General features: G+C 37.4%; 1 protein-coding gene across 3 annotated transcripts in view; it reads right to left on the bottom strand.

The window, feature by feature from the left end:
- SYT1 (synaptotagmin 1) overlaps positions 1 to 14,435 on the bottom strand; it is a 557,388-nt gene extending 542,953 nt beyond the window's left edge. For all 3 annotated transcript variants that reach the window (XM_043561579.1, XM_043561578.1, XM_043561580.1), the window contains exon 1: positions 14,040 to 14,435. The gene's annotated coding sequence lies outside the window, so the exon portion shown is untranslated. The remainder of the gene's footprint in view (positions 1 to 14,039) is intronic.
- Between the last annotated feature and the right edge of the window lie 200 nt (positions 14,436 to 14,635).

Below are 14,635 nucleotides of genomic sequence, written 5' to 3'. Positions count from 1 at the left end.
GATTTAGCTTACCCTCCAAATTTGCCAGGTGTGCTGGCAGTTTTCTTTTTTTTTAAGATTTTAAGTAATCTCTACACCCAACATGGGGCTCGAACTCAAAACCACAAAACTAAGAATCACATGCTCTACCAACTGAGCCAGCCAGGTTTCAGAGATACCATCTAGTAAAATCCCCACATCATGAAGTTAATGGCAGATTGAGGGTTTTCACACTGTTTTTTAAATTTGAACATATAACTCTAAAATATGTTAATAATGAAAGGTATCAGAGAGATCATCTAATAAAATCACAACATCACTAACTTAGTGACAGAATGAGGGGGTTTATAGTATTTGCTTGTTTTCAAATTTGAACACAAAATTCTAAATACCCTATGCGCAGTATTTATTGTGCGTTGGTTCCATAGGCTAGTTCTCTGCTCACTACCTTAAAGGAAGAGAAACAATTTCTAACCACTGTGTATCTGTGTGTCTCTCTCTATGAGAAAATTTATCCATACCAAAAAGGAGTACAACACATTGACCCAGTTTCAGCAAAAAGAGAGTAATAGTTTTTAACTGATAGCTATTATAACCAGTAGCTATTAACTGAATTTCTCAGAACGTAGCAGACTAACATGGATCTGCTCGAGTGAGAATGACCAATAACAATATTAGTGCCAGATTCGTTGTGGGCTTAAAAAAGGTTACTACAGTGCACTCTGGAAAACAGTGTAGGTATTTACCCAAAGAATACAAAAATACTAGTTTTAAGGGATACTTGCACTCTCATGTTTATGTGTATGTATACATATATATTTCACATATATATGTATGTAACTTCATTATATACATGTAATTCCATTATATACATATATAAAATTCCATAGGAATATTACTCGGCCATAAAAAAGAGTGAAATCTTGCCATTTGCAACAATGTGAATGGAGCTAGAAGGTATTATGCTAAGGGAAGTCAGTCAGTCAGAGAAAGACAAATACCGTATGATTTCACTCGTATGTGGAATTTAACCACCAAAACCATCATGGGGGGGGGGGGAAGAGAGAGAGGAAAACCACAAACAGACTATAAAGAACAAACTGATGGTTACCAGAGTGGAGTTGGATGGGGGCAACATATGAAGCAGGTGGTGGGGATTGAGGAGTGCATTTGCCGTGAAGAGAACCAGGTGTTGTATAGCATTGTTGAATCACTAAATTGTACACCTGAAACTAATATGACACTAATGTTAGCTAACTGGAATTTAAGTAAAAACCAAAAAATAAATTAATTAAAAAAATAACCCAGTGCAAATTTACACAAAATTACCCCTATGTGAGTATAGCAAGAACACTATAATTCTGGTATGGGAATTCTATTAAATTTCACACATTTACAGAATGATGATCCCTTATATTCAAAATAAGCCACTGCAAATTTCTGAGTATCAATTGTACTTACATACACTTAATGGGATCTTAAATGTACTCTAATTCTTTGAAAATTGGTAATACTTCTAAAGAAGTATTTTTAAAACTACAGATTGTTACCTATTAGTAGGTTGTTAAATTAACTTACTTGGCCATGACCAGTAGTGTTATTTAATGAATTAGGAAAAAAGAGAACTGAAAAGGAAGTATTAGAACACAACACCATAAAAATATTTTATTGAACTTCTGTTTGAGTTTTTTTATTGAACTTGTGTATTGAGTTTGGCTGTCATTTGAAAACATTAGAAAATATAGATTTAGTGGATTCATTCACTCACACACAATTCTCTAGAACACTCCTTTTCTATTGTCTCTCAAGCATTGGCAAGTCAGAGATGATAAAAAAAAAAATACCACTGCAAAATCCTGAAACACTTGCAGTTAGTGGGGCAATCAGCAATATTTGTAAAATCCAAATATATGCAAGTATACCTGTATATATGTACTAAAACAGAAGATATTTAGGATACTAAAGAGCCTCGTTTCTACAGATAAGGAAAACAGAGCCTATCGCTTATTGACCAGAATAGTTTATTATAACACCCTTGCTGTATTCACACATAGGTGGGTTTGTGCCATTTCAGCAAAGAAAATTCCATTTTCAAAATATACTATTATCAGAGTATAATGTCCAGAGGAATCTTAACGGAAAATAGAAGGCCATTTGAGATTGACGCTTTAATTATTACTTCATCACCACTGCAGCATATTGAGTAGTACTGTAATCTCACAGAAGTTAATATGCCTCTGTAAGCACCCAGTTTACTATCACAAGATGACCTAGGTAGACTTGGGTTATTGAGTTCTCGAAACCAGGATATGAAACTAGATAAAGGAGAAATAATTTCCGGTTAATGCTCTGAGACTTGTGTTGTCTAAATGACAATCGACACAAACTGATTTGTTTCATTATGTTTCCAGTGTTTATTTACTTTTGTTTCAAAAATCTAAATTAGAGTTTTGGAGGATATCATCGAATATATACTCAAAAGGAAATTACATTGAAAAAATCATTGCTGTGATAAAAAGCCAAGGTGTTCACTCAAATTCAGAGAAATAATAAAATTAGGGGGTAGGCCACATGTGCGATTCCCTTAGAAAGGAGGGCAAAACGAGAAAGGTTATTAAGATTCAACAAAAGATATATAGAGAGTGTCTAAGGAATACATGCCACGAAAGAAAAGGAGTTACACTTCTAAAGATGAAAATGGAGAATGAAAATACACACCTGCAAGACACCTAAGAACGCATTTTGAAAGTCAGGGTGGAAAGAGCATGTATTCCATGATACCCTAACCATAAAACAATATAAGCATATGAACACAGACTGAAAATGTATTACCCAGATAGGACATTTCATGTGTGTTTAAACTATGTTGAGGCTATTGTGATCATATCACATTGTTTTGAAATTTTTCCTTAATAGTATTTAAAGATTGTTTTAATTAGAATATGAAAGCAGGGTTCAACTCATGAAACCAGTACCTTTCCACTTCGGCTGCATTTGCCTTCAGTTTCTTCCAGGAGCAGAAACTTATTCCCTCCGTGGAGGGAAGCTGTAATGCTCTTCCTCTAACTTTCACATAGCTGGCTCCCTCTTCTTTTATGCCTCGACTTAAATATATATATATATATTTTTTTTGCTTCACCAGAGTCCCCAGTGCTTCTTTGTTTCATTTACTTGCCTGTTTTATTATTTAACAGCATTTCTCACTTTTTGAAACTATCTTAGTTGTGTTTTGCTGTTGCTGTTGCTTTTCATTGTCTGTATCCTTCCCTAGAATGCAAACTGCCTTAAACGCAGGGAACTTGTCTGCTGATTGCTTCTGCATTCCCAGAATCTAAAACAGTGCTTGGCTTATAATAGCAACATGTTGGTACTTACTGAAGAAATACATTATTCCTAAAAAATTCCTGTTCATTTTGGGCTACAGCAGGGAGGAAAACGTATCGTATTTTTGTTCATTCTGTTGCATCTGTAGCAATATATAGGGAGTTGGGGTAACAGGGTGGTTGTAAATTTGAAATAACCACCCCCCCCCCCCCCCGCACACACAAAACAACAATTTGAAGTATTGACCTATCACAACTGGCCCTGCACATACCTTCGGGCAGCTGCTTTCAGCTCTACTGAATTTAGAGTCTAAGAATCCTCAAGTTCTAGAAGTACCTGACTACTGTATTAAAAAAGAGGAAGTAAGGACCCAAATAGAATTAAATGAAACTCAACTCAGCCCTTAACCTCTGATATTCAGCATTTCCACCCTGAAAAAGTCATACCTGTTGTCAAATTACTGAATGTTTCCATAACGGTAAATGGCCATTGCTTTAAGCCTCTCAGTGTCATTCCTCTCCACATCCTCAACCACAATGGATCTTTCCCTAGAATTCCTTGGATCTTCCCCTGACCCACCAACTAGTGCCTGGAACAGCAGGGGTCCTCCAAGAGCCTGCACCAGCATTAAGGCCAGGTGGCATCTTTTCTGAGGTCTAGGCCTGGACCTTGGGAACTGGATGTTGGCTGCTTTTGCCTGCCCTAAATCTAGTCATTTTCCTTCTTGTAACAGCAAAACTCTCTTTCTATTTAGTTAAGTAATGCTGTGCCCAACTTTTAAATCCAGGGATGACACAAGGCTCAGCCTAGATAAATAACATATTTCATGGGTTCAGGGCAAGTGACCCAAGTTGTTCCAGTCATGCTTATCCTGAAATTTTTTGGCAAAAAAAGATGCTCTCTTTACATGGAGATTTCTTAAATGACCCTATAGTCATTGGGTATATTCCTACCACTGTAAACTAAGAGCCTGACTCTAAATAAAGCAATGGAAGAGGAGAGCAGGACTAAGATGGAAGGCTGGGAGGGAGTAAGGGATAACAGATCTGGTCCTAATCATATGGTTTGATTTTCCATCTCCAGCTGTGACCAAATCCGGAATATCCTGAACATGATGATGTATGGTAATGAGAACTTTAAAATCCCTTTTCTTTCCTAAACCATTTTGAGTTAGGTGGAATTTTTCTAAATAAAAGAGTCCCTGAATCATACAAATGGGTGGCCAGGGTGGTCAGATCTGCCATCCACTGAGTATGAGACAATTTGCAAACGTTATTACAGTTCCTTTCCTGGTGAAATGAAACCTCTATCAGTGAAATAATCGCATTGAAGCTCACCATGACAGAGTAGGTATTTGTACTCAGGTCTATAAGACTTCGATGTTTCATGCTTTTATCACATCACTGTGGTGGTCATATTGGCTCAAACTATGAAGTGGACAAAGTTTGCCTATCTTTGAGACACCCCTACTTCCTGGTCACCATTTGTTCCCCTTCTTCCACTGAGGATCTCAATGACTATATGATTGCTTATGGTTGAGTACAGGTTCCATGAATAGACTGCTTGGGTTTGAATCCATATCCTACTATGTAACAGTTATATGACCCTAACAAGTTACGTTTCCCCCAATTTTCTCATTTAAAATTTATACATTAGTATCAACCTCTTAAGATTGTTGGCAACGTTAAATGGAATGAAGCATGGAAAGTACACAGAAAAGTGCCTGACATGTAGTAAAAACATAAGAATCTGATTACCCTGCATTTGTCCAAAACTCCTCATAAATACCTCTCCTATGCTCTAATTAACTTTGCATTGTTTCCATAGGTCTTTCCCAATTAAAACTCCTTTCTTTGTATCAGATCCGCTAGACAGTCAATTAAGTTAGCCCACATTGCAATGTGTATTAATCACGTCCAAATGTATTTATTTCTTCATACCAAGAATTGCTATTTGACAGACTTCACACTAGGACTAATAATTGGGCCTTGCATAAGTCCCCTGCTTAGCTCTCTCCATCTTGCAATAGAAAAGAATCTACAGATTCAACAACTTCCATCAATATTATGCTCAGGAAGCAGTCACAGGTTGTGTGGGTGAGTGCGAATGAGGGAAGTAATGAGACAGGAGTAAGGAGAACTCATAGGCAGTAAAGCTACAACACTCATTATCTCGGTCACATCTCTGTGCCCCTCCAGGAGGTGGCTTCGGACTACATAGTTTACAAATAAGGAAACAAGTGAAATGACATCTCCTATCGCAGTGATATAGCAATGACTAAGGGCCAACCGAGCCTAGTGACTCAGGCTTAGTGACTTCTCTTACATTTTAGAAAACAGTCCCTTGAATCATTTTCAATTACAAATACAACTTATTTCAGAGTTTTAGTCACACAGCTAATGACTGCATGTTACACTTTCCCTACCTTTTCAATATGAAAAGAGTATATCTAAATTTAGTGATGTTAGATTTGTGTTTTTAATTTTGATAAGGAATGACAAACTACTTCTTATATATTGAGAGAATTTTAAAAATGTACTTTTTTTTTTCTTTATTAAATGCTGAGGCAGCAAGATTCGGTAGGAGTTATAAAGGCTTCCCGAGTGTGTAATTGCAAGCAGGTAACTTAACTTCTGAGTCTGCTTTATTGCATCTGTAAAATGGAGAATCTCTCCATCATCAAAACCAAATAAGGCAATGTAATTTTTTAAGAATTCAGGGCTACATCCCTGTCAGAAAAACATTTATTAATTGTTATCATTAGAAGAACAAAATAGGAAAAAGAAAAAAAAAAAAAAGAAAAAAATGCCTAAGAGGATATGCCATTTGTTTGGACTTTCAAACACTATTGTTCTTTTTGTAATCAAATTTTTTCTAGAAATTACCAATAGGCTAGACTTCACATGTAAGGTCTTAAAAACAAACACACAAATCATGGCATATTTCATAAACAAATGAAGAGTCTGCTCCCTTATTTATCTATACAGCTGTTTTGTAAAGCTAACTTAAAATGTCTATAAATTAAGAATTAAATTTCCTGCTTGTTGACACAAAAGGAAGTCCAGGTGGTAGAGATTATCATGCACTTTAGAGAACAAAGCTCCACTTAGTGATTTTATAGGAAGATAATTCATTAAGATAGAAAGAAGAAAAGGAAGAATAAGGAGAGGGTAGGAAGGTGAGAGGTGGCAAAGGAAGAAAACCAAGGTGAGGCAAGGGAGTTACTACATTACTCTTAGCTGGACAGCAGAGCAAATCTCTTCTACTCTGGCAGTGAGTGGTAATATGCTTCAATGCATACAGGTCTAAAGGTCCAGAAGTCAAGAGATATAAGACTGTCGCTATGTGTTCAATATATAAACCATGAAACAGATTCTCAAAGCCATAACAGAACTTGTCTACTCTACTTTTTCCTGAAGGAGTCGGCTCTCCACTATCATCAATATTCATTTGTGGTGTCAGAAAGTATCTATGATTCCTGATTAAAAAAAAAAAAAAAGGAAACATGCATATAGGGTACTTTTTGTCTTCTTGTGTTGTTTTCACAATTTAAAAGCAGAGCAGTTTTGGTCAATTTATGAGTATGGTGGCTTTCTGTTGAAATGTCACTTTCTTGAATTATTAGATATATCTCAAGGTGATTGCTTGGCTTTTTAAATTTAATAAAAATACTAAAAATAGATACATGTACTATCAAGTTGTTACCTACCCTTGCAGCATGAGAATTTCTGTAGCCAGATAAATAAAAGTATTTTTAGGCATATAGTGGTCTGATTTACATATATTCAAGTATGAAATATATATAAATTTTCGTGTGTGTGTTCTTGGATTTTGGACATTGGTTAAAATAGGATGGTGATGTTATTCTATTTATAGAAGAGATTCTGGTGCTCTAGAAATATGCTCTAATACCCAATGGCTCACTTTATTCAGTCCTCAAATCTGATGAAAATGCTGGGGATTAGGCAGAAAGCCAGCCTTGTAAACCAGGATCTGGCAGACAGTCCAAGTCAGAAAGAGATTCAATGCTTTGCTACCTTGTCTTTATCCTGAGAAATTGTGTCAACTGTTCTTAATAACCCTGCTACCTAAACCCTGATTGGGAGAGAAGCTAAATTAGGCCTTGGTAACCTGTGTTATATCACTTCTCCTTGTTTCAAAGGCCATTAAGTTGTTTGTCTAAGAAAATTTTTTTGATGATTTTTGTCCTCAAAATTACACAGTGTCCCTGTTTTACAGGTGGTGAACAAGGTCCTACCCACTGTTTATATTGCTAGAATACTGGGGTGAAGTACATCACGAGGAAAAAAAATACACTCAATTGGCTTTCTCCTTCTGAAGGAGACAGCACGAGCACACAGTTAGAAATTGACATTTTTGGGAGTCTAGTCTGTTGCCGTGATGCTATACTGTTGTTCATACTTACAGTACCTCTCACATAAAATTAGGTCAGAAAACAGATTATTAATAATCTGTCTTAAAAGCAACCCTTTGTGGTGTTTCACAGTAATATCCAAAGAGTCCATAGAAAAGCAAACCAGTTCTCAATTTTCAGTGACAACAAAGATGAGTTATGTAAATTTTTAAGGGTTCCGTAACAAGACACAGGTGTATTTTGGAAGTACCCAAGCCAACCCAAGGATCTGAAATTCTTTTTACCAATTATTTCAGCTTTATCCACGGGTATTAATAAGTACAAAAAGTTACACTGATTCACTCAATGTCTAACAATCTCATCATCTGTGAGTAATCAGAACAAATTCCATGAAATAAAGCCTTTAAAAAAAAAAACAATTATAAAAACATGGACCAACATCACATTTTAAAAGTGTTAGTGCTAACTTTGGTATGGCTGTGTATGTTTCGTCTGAGTATTCCATGTGTTTTTGCCTTCAGGTTGATGAAAATATGCCCACAAATCTCTAAGTAGCAATTAGTAAATCCAATTACCTGCTTCCCAGCAAGAGTGAGGTCTGGGCGGCAAGGCTGGCCCAGAGAGGAAATGGACCTCCGTAAAAACAAGAGGCTGCCCTCTGGAGGCCACACCCAGGGAATTCTCATCAGAGGTGTGGGTTGGGCTTGTCTAATTCCTAATGTGAAAAGATGCTTGTAGTCAGAGGGGATGTGAGAGGAGGACAAGAGATAGTGTGTCTTATTTAAGCAATTGTAGCATAAGAATGTTCTACATTTAAATAACTCTGTGATTCTATTTGTGTTTAAGTGCCCATGTGCATGTTATCCTTAACTAGTTGAGTTGTTTAGGAAAAAAAAAAGACAACATTTATTAATTGAAGAAAAAACACACAACTCCTTTTACTCAGGATATCCTTTGGCAAAACATCGTAATTATATGAACTCTATGCTGTTTAGGGTGAGAAGCAAAGCTGCATTTCACAATAGGTGCACGGGGATGAGATAAGACCCACATTTCAGTACCAACCCTGGATTTGATTAATTGGATATTTCAACCAAAAATAAATTCCTGACTGAGGCACTTGGCTAGATGTCTTACGCACAGTATTTGGGGATGTTCCGGCAGAGTTCTTGTCTGGTATGTGTGATCAAATGTCGTCTTACAGGCTGTTAGGAAAAGAGTTTTACCAGATTCTTATACTAGCTGAAAAGGGCCATTCTTTGCATGGAAATTTTCTAGCTCCCATTTTGTACAAACAGCTAAGAAATAAAAGGCATTTGTTATCTTCATCTGCCTTACAATGTTCCAGAGCTCCTCTTTAACAAAATTATTCCCTATGTGTATAATTAGTATGCTCAACATACTACATGTGAGACCAGTATAGGAATGACCAGTATTTTTTTCTTTCTATTTCCACAATAGCAATAACCGAAAAAAGATGAACTCTAACCTCCCCTCGTTTATATTACTGGTAAATTATGGGAACCAGCATGCCCCATAGCCTTCTAAGCACTGAGCATTGTAGAGACAAAACAAACACAGAGAACAAAAACTAGTTCCACACAATTAAAATTTACGATAAAACCAAATATAAAAATTAGAGAAATTAGAGAAATAATTTTTAATCTGCTTCTCATTTTTCAAAGATGTGGCAGAAAATTCATCTCTAATACTATCACAAATGTGCTACTTTTTTTTCTAAACTGAGCTTTAATTTGTTTTAGAACTTTCTTAAATATTGCTTTTAAATTAAGGAACATATTTTAAAGGAGGGCTTCTTTGCAACAGGACCTCTACATTTATATTTAAAACTGTACAAAGAGCATCTCCAGTGCTTACTCTTGACAACATAGATTTCTCATTGTACACTTTAAAAATAATAGGTTTTTTTTTTTAAATAAAACAGTTAAAGGCTCACGTTTTATTCATAGGTGCAAGAAAGGACAGCATACTTTCTTACTTGCAATAGATAGCGTTAACATATTTGCAGTATAATTTAAAATAAGTTTATTTTCCTATTACTAACCCATGTGAGTAGAGAGACGTCCATATGCCCTGCTAGCATAGTTTATCTTATAGTCAATATAAAAGCAGCTCTTCAAGAACTCTTAAAGTGACAAGGAAGTTAAAGGAAACATGCTGTTTTCTTCTCATTAGAGAAAATAAATGCCTGCTCTAAAAAAAAATGGCCACACTTAATGGAGATGTTTAAATCAAGTTCAAAAATATTATGAAAAAATATTGATCATTCCTTGAGTGATTATTAAAGACACCAAACCACTCCCCCTTACCTGAAAAAAGCAATAACCATGTCATACAGTTATGTAAAAGATTCAGAACAAGTTTAGCTTTATGCAAATGTTGAAAAAACCACCTGATACAAGCTTTAGAAAAACAGAAAGTTTATCCCTATATTATATGAAAATATGATTTTGGTTTGTCACCTGTATATAGAAGTGCATCTTCCTGTACTGATTTTTTTTTTTAAATCCATGACTCATATGAACAATAACTTCTTCCCAAAGCCATAGAAAAGCTGTCTACAGGGAAAGATCTAGACCCCCATTAATTTTGCCTCTGGGTATAATAGGCTTTCAACCAAAGAACCATTAAAAGCATCCCCAAGTCACTGTTATTTTTCTTTGAAGGGTCCTTTTTACAGTAGTCCCTAGCTTCAGCAGATTATTTGATACTGTCCATTAATCTCTAATCCTTTTAGAAAAAGTTACATAATTTAAAAAGTATACACATGTGTGTGTATACATCTGTGTGTATACACACACATACACACACACACACACATATCCCTAAATGCTAATTACTTATGAATTTAGACTGCCATATACTTTGTTCCAGTTTAAATAGCTTTAGCCAATTTCAATGGAAAACAAATTCAGCTAAAAAGCATCTCTGATCCACTAAACTTTTGATATGGATATATTTGTGACAAGCAAATCATTGAAAAAATTTAAAAATCCACAAGTACAGCAGACATTTAATTTTAGAAAGCATTATTGTTTAGCAAAACACTTGCAGGACCCATACCTACATTATTTTATGGCAGAAAGTCAAACTTTGGTCTTGGCTTTTTGTAATATCAGACTAAATTTACTCCATTATGTAATGAAAATGTTTTATTTCTGCTTTCCCTCCCCTAAATCGTCTAATCACTACCATTAGAAAAAGGAATGTTATGTTCCAATTTGGCATTAATGATATCTCTTCCCGGCTGTTGCACAAACTGGAAATCATAAGAGCTATAAGTATTTCAGGCTCATAAAATTGTCCGTCTTGAGTCGAATTCTTTAGATTAGATGGTTCTAAAAACCTGTTTGGGGAATTTCTTTAAATTGATTTAATAAACTAGCCTCAAAAGATATGAATTGGTATCATGTCCATGGTGTTGTTAGGTTAACGGGAAGTTCAAATTAACTTTCAGCTATCTAACACATTCTGCATTTTATTTATTAAACTTCCATTTCATCTTGCAACTATCATTTAAAACAAGCTACTATATTCTAGTTTTATTTTCAGTTAGCATCAAGCCTAACCTGAAAATCTTACCATGTAAATACCATGTTATCCATTTTCATATTTCTTCATTAGAGCTATCTGATAATTGGACCAAATAGAATAATATTCTCCATTATGAAATGAAGCATAAAAGTACTCTGCAACTACTAAGATTGAATGGTATTTTATGGAATTAGTATTTTAGGATTCCTGTGTATAGTAGCAGTCTTCAGTTCTGATAAGAATACCTTAAAATCTAATTGCCATGTTTGCTCTAAAACATGATGAGGATTTACTAAGATATTCTTTTTAAAGGAGGAAATGTGAAGATTATATGAAATTGTCACATTAGAACATTTTGTGGGAATACTTTCCTAAAATGTATCATTTAAAGTCTCCTCTCAATCCACGCACTATATATTGGAATTAGTTCTGACTTCTAGAACATAAAGGCTTAATTTTTCAGAAGTATGTGAAAAACTACTCATATGCATCTCTCCTACAGGTAATTGCTATAAGTAACATTTGTAAAGATACATGAAAATAAATTTCACAAATCAAGCACAAACTTTTACCTTCCCTAAGACAGTGGAGAAATAAACAAAATCTTAATTTGCTTGCATGGGCAGTAATCGGGCTTCTGTTTTGTACATCTTTTCATATATAAACTTGTTAATTCAGTTGTACACATATAAGACAATTAGGCGACTGTCCTTTTGTCCTTGTACCTAAAAGGTGGCACCTCTAGAAATCAGTTAGCTTTCAACAGAGATACTACATTAAAACAACAACAACAACAACAGCAACAAGGCATTTAAATGCCGAAAGCTCTAGACAGAAGATCTTGTTTTTGTGACTCTAGCTAATTCTACTTAGATAGGAAAGATAAGTGCCTCAAATGGAAAATGGTTTAGAAAATATACATTACATTGATAGTAAATGAAACCAGCTCCTTTCTAAGTCAGTGTATAAACTTATACACTAAAGATATGTGGTTTAAAAAAAATACTTTCTGGGGTCCAGAAATTAGTGTGGAAGACCAGACAGAGTTAGAAAGAAGATTGCCTTTTTTTACCCCAAGTGTGCAAATAGAACAAAACATGAGAGTTGGCATTTCCCCTGATAAATCAAAGGAAAGGAGTCATCTGGACACTAACATCTGCTGGCTTCTCTGCATTCATGTAGGACCCACTTGGAATGCTTTCCCCATTACATTCAGCTAGGCACTTCTCTCTACCTCCTCCCATCTGACAATAATCACTTAGCTGTCTCTGATGAATAAAAGGAAAGGAAAGCTTATATCATTGATGAGGGAATTAGAAATTGCTGAAGCTGCTGTCAAGGCTCTGTCCAACAAGTACCTTTTACTTGACCTATTGTGCAGGCAGCAGGGAACATAGTTGTTTTGCTGTCCTTCTCTTTCTCATAATAGGACATGACAACAAAAACAATTTTCCCCTTAAGGTTTTTAAAATTCCAGCCTATCTCCCTACCATTACTTTCTAAACTTTGTTCCAGTACGAGAGGATTCTTGGCCAGCTGAGCGTCCGTGTGCCTTCCAAATGGGGTACTGAAATTGCATGAACACCAGCCATGTTTACATTCACTAAATATTTTCATTAAAAAAAAATAAGGCAAGGCACGAGTACGATATCTAGGCAATCAAATGCACAGCATAGTGAATGGTAGGATGAACTGGCAATTCATACACAAAATTAGCTTTAACACCAAACTGAAATGGTTGATTTCACCAAAGGGTTAATATTTAATAAAGTGAAAACTAACATGTACACAAAACTAACTAGAAGATTAGCTTTCTCAAAAGAGAAATCCAAACCTCCTGATAACACTGGTGTTACTTACAAAAATGTCTTGAAACTTTACTTTTTTTTTGCCCTCCCCAACATAAAGGCCATACCAGAGAACCTCAGGAAGGTAAGACTCTGTTTAAAAAAAAATTGTTTCTTCATATGAGAAACCCCTCAAAGTTCAGATATTACTGCTGATGGGCAATACGAAATAGCCCCACAGGACAGATGGGAACAGGAAAAGTCAGATGGTTAGCACTTGGTTAGCACATGGTTAAAAGCAACAGCAATTAAGCAGTTGAAAGTGGGTTAAAGCAGTGGTTTATTTTTGTTTCATTTGAAGGAATCAAATAAGAGACACAGCCTCTTGTAAAGAGGAGATCAAGTCAAACTTGAAGCTTCCCTTCTCTGACAGCCCGGGCTGGATGGCTTGTCTCCTCCCTTTATTCAGTTTAATTGCTTTCTGTACTCTAATTTTTGCAGAGATTGTATTCTATCTTGTTTTCCTCCCCCCCCCCCCCCGGGGCAAAATAAATCTTTCTCCTTTCTTCAACCCCCTCTTTCTTCTGAGAAAAGACAATCGTTTCCAGGAAGAGAAAGAAACCCTGTGCGTTCTTAGGATGGGAGGAGGTTGAAGATGAGAGAGAGAGAGAGAGAGAGAGAGAGAGAGAGAGAGGTTGAGCAAGGGGCGGGGGAGGTGAGAGATGGAGATTGGGGGTGGGGGACGGAGAAGAAAGAATGGGAAGGAAAGAGGCAGCAAGAAGATGGGGGATGCCCAACATCAACTCCGGGCTCTGAATCACGGGCGCTGGGCAAAGTGCTTTTCCAGGAGATGTACATGTGGCTCATTATATTTCTCACAATAGGCCACCCGGGGCTCCCTCCCCAGGTCGCAGCCTCCCACGACCAAAACCCAAGTGTACCGAGAGCAAAATCTTGCGGGCGAATTCAAGCCAACGGGCACCTCTGAGGTGGCCACGCTGCCAGTCTCGCTGTCTTACCTGGAGGGAGGACCAGAAGGTGGTGCCGGTCTCCGTCCCCACCGCTCTCCCCGCGTGGACCTGTGCAAGACACACGCGTCCTCTCGCTGCCTCTGCTCTTGGAGGGGCAGCCTGCAACACAAAAGGGGTGTGTGGGTGTGGGTGTGTGGGAGGTTTTTCAGGGCCACCAGCTGGTCCCAGCTGGCCACCCCACCCTACACACACCCCTTCGGGGCGCTGAGCCCCCCTCTCAGTGGAGCACCACCCTGGGGGGCTCGCCCCGGGTGCAGCCTCAAGTTGCCGCCGCTAAGTGCTGGGCTGCCGCCGCTGCAGGAGGAGGAGGTAGAAAGACACGGAGGGCAGTACTTGGTCTAGAGCATCCCCACACTGCAGCTTCTCCAGGAATCCCTCCAGTGAGGAGGCGGCCGCCCATCACCTCCCAGCCCCGACCGCCTGATTGGTTCCACCTCGGTACGCTGCTGCAAGGAGCCAATCCGGGCCCACTAATAATAGGTGGATCCGCTCAGCCAACATTGCCCATCCCAGTTCTGTTAGTGTCTCTCCATCCCCACAGCGGACAGGGACCGGGAGAGGGAGGTTCGGGAGCGCTGGGGGAG

Source organism: Prionailurus bengalensis, chromosome B4 (assembly GCF_016509475.1).
Source record: "Prionailurus bengalensis isolate Pbe53 chromosome B4, Fcat_Pben_1.1_paternal_pri, whole genome shotgun sequence".
Taxonomy (NCBI): Eukaryota; Metazoa; Chordata; class Mammalia; order Carnivora; family Felidae; genus Prionailurus; species Prionailurus bengalensis.
This window is presented reverse-complemented; position numbering and strand designations above follow the sequence as displayed.